This window comes from Uranotaenia lowii, chromosome 1, assembly GCF_029784155.1.
Source record: "Uranotaenia lowii strain MFRU-FL chromosome 1, ASM2978415v1, whole genome shotgun sequence".
Lineage (NCBI taxonomy): Eukaryota > Metazoa > Arthropoda > Insecta > Diptera > Culicidae > Uranotaenia > Uranotaenia lowii.
This window is the reverse complement of record NC_073691.1, coordinates 12,884,573-12,887,334: the sequence shown is the minus strand read 5'-3', so window position 1 is coordinate 12,887,334 and position 2,762 is coordinate 12,884,573.

The window sequence follows — 2,762 nt, the reverse complement described above, 5'->3', positions numbered from 1 at the left end:
GTGTGCTGTGCTGTGGTAAAATGGATTTTCATGCTTTTCCCGACCCCCCTCGAGGCCACAACGAAATGTTATGGGTGATGAACTTGTTTATTGACCATTTCGACAGACTCGTTTATCAACTTTTGGAATTTAAGGCTTCATTCGGTTTGACGCCGTCGTTAGTGGCACTTGTTGCAACCAATTTCGGAAATGTTTATGGTTTCGATACTTTGACAGCTTGTGTAGTTTATTTATTGTTAATAACGTGTGTCACTCACGAAACAATAACAAAACTGTTATAAACTTTCTTGCAGTTTTGGCATTGCTTTGTTTGCAACCAGAATAAAAAACAAAAAAAATGAATTGATGCAGAGACAACAAACAATCATCATAATTTAACCCTTCCGTTCGTTATCTGGGCTTTGTGATTGCCGGATTACATTGTGGTTTATGCCATATTATGATTGTCTCATAAACGGGGTTTTTCCTGTACCTATTCGAATTGAACTGCCAATTAACCAGAGGATCGAAAAAAACAACAAAATAAACCAAAAACAACTTCGGATCAACAGGCATCGGTAATTAATTTGATTCTGGATTATTGCTATGGAAAATAAACACAATCAACTCATCCAATTCGGTTCAGTTTCAGTTACCGTGGAAGGGAATTGATTACTTCAATGAATGATTATTTCAATTTAAAGGAATTTATTTTGTGTTGTACTTTCATAAATGAAAAAGCTGTTTTACAAAAGTAGACTTTATTCGACAAAAGGCAAAACTGGAATGAACTAAATTAGCACTTGTTGGTTATTCTTAGTGATTAATGGTTGCTATGCTAGTAGGGAAAACACTCGCCTACTAGTCGGATGGTAAATATTTCTCCCTTCTTTTTTCTCAGAATATTAGGTTTGACCAGTGATGTCAACCTTCCAGATTTTGTCTGGATCTTCCAGACTTTTTGGACTTTTGCCAGACATTTTTTCAGGATTCCAGATATCCAGATTTTTGACATTTCTTCCAGACAATTCCAGACTTTTGGCTTAGGACATAAATTGTTCTGAGAAACTATGAAAATTCAAAATGGTCATAGTTAAATATGGTGTAAAATGATTAGAATTTATGAATTATGAATGCAGTAGTAGAAAGCTATTAATAATGGCAAATTCTTCGAAGATATATGTTAAATTGAGAGTCAAACAGAACACGTAACTGATACCACTGACCATACTGATTGAACACTCAGTTTCATTTTCTGGATAATCTTTCCAACAGTACGCAATATCGACTCCAGAGTGCGCATCGATTAATTTGAAGAAATGCTATCTCAGTTAGGAAAAAACACCCAACTTAAATAAAAACAGGCAATTTCGACTATAAAATCGGGCAAAACAGGTACATTTTTCCTACAGGGTATTTTTTGTCACATTTTTCAGGTTGCGAACCACAAAATCTGACAAAATAAATTGGACAGAAAATGGTTGAATTTTTGTTCTAAGTGTCTTGTCAGTGTAATCAGTGCTTATACTGTCAGAAACCAACGATAAGTGCCTATCGGGATCTGGTGACCAAAAAAAAGGTCACCACTTTCCAGAAAGCAAGCTATCCAGACTTTTTCAGACATTTTCAGACATTTTTTCAAAATCTTCCAGACTTTTTCGAAAAACAGTTGGCAACCCTGGGTATGACTCCAACCTTGATGGCATTCTGATCGCACGTTGAGATCGTAGTGGTCTGGAACCTGAGAGAATCGGTTCTGTGGTTGATTGTAAAGGACTCCATTCTTCAACGCCTTTCGGGAATTCAGCTTGATCATCTGCTTGAATAGTTGAGTCGAGCTGGGATTCTGGATCGTTGATAGGAGCAGTGGAACACGGTTCTTGATGTGTTGGTACCGGTTTCCGGTTTGGTGAAACAACGTCCGAACGCTGTGATGGTGTTATGTTCTGCTGGTTCGGTGACGGCAATCCAAACATGTCCATGTGTGGGTCAGATTCAAGATTGCCTGACCAGCGCTGGCACCTCTAAGCAGTGATGCCAACTGTTTTTTCGAAAAGTCTGGAAGATTTTGAAAAAAATGTCTGGAAAAGTCTGGATGGGTAACTTTATAGTCGACGACCTTTTTTTTTTTGGTCGTCAGATCGCAATATTGTAGTAGTCTTGGGATCAATACTCATTACTTGAAAATAATAAATGTCTGAGTCTATGTGAAACAAAGCTTGTCAACCGAAAGCTTAGACCCATTCAGCTGTCAAAATACCTTCTGTATTCTGCTTCACAGTTAATTCAGCCTTGCCATTATGAGCTATTGGATTTCTATAGTATTTTTTTTCATTAAAACGTTGAGCTTATAGAAATTTCTGGGCAAATCTGGATAATTTATGAAAAGTCTGGACCAGACAACATGAAGTCTGTATTTCTGGATGACTCATAAAAATCTGGAAGGTTCCAGAAAAATCTGGAAGGTTGGCAACGCTGCCTCTAAGCAGAGACTTTCATATGAGTTGGTGGTATCAATCGCTAACGTAATGGATCTCTTGTATACCTTGTCATGAATTTTTCCTTCTGTTTCTTGCTTTTGGCAGATGGCTTCGCCGAAAAGCAATTGCAGTAGCCTTCCTTGTGGCCTGTTTCGTTGCAGACTTTGCACGTGTGATTTGAAAATGAGCAATCAGTGCATGTCTCCACCAGTGATGTCAACCTTCCAGATTTTATCTGGATCTTCCAGACTTTTTGGACTTTTGCCAGACATTTTTTCAGGTTTCCAGACTTCCAGACTTTTA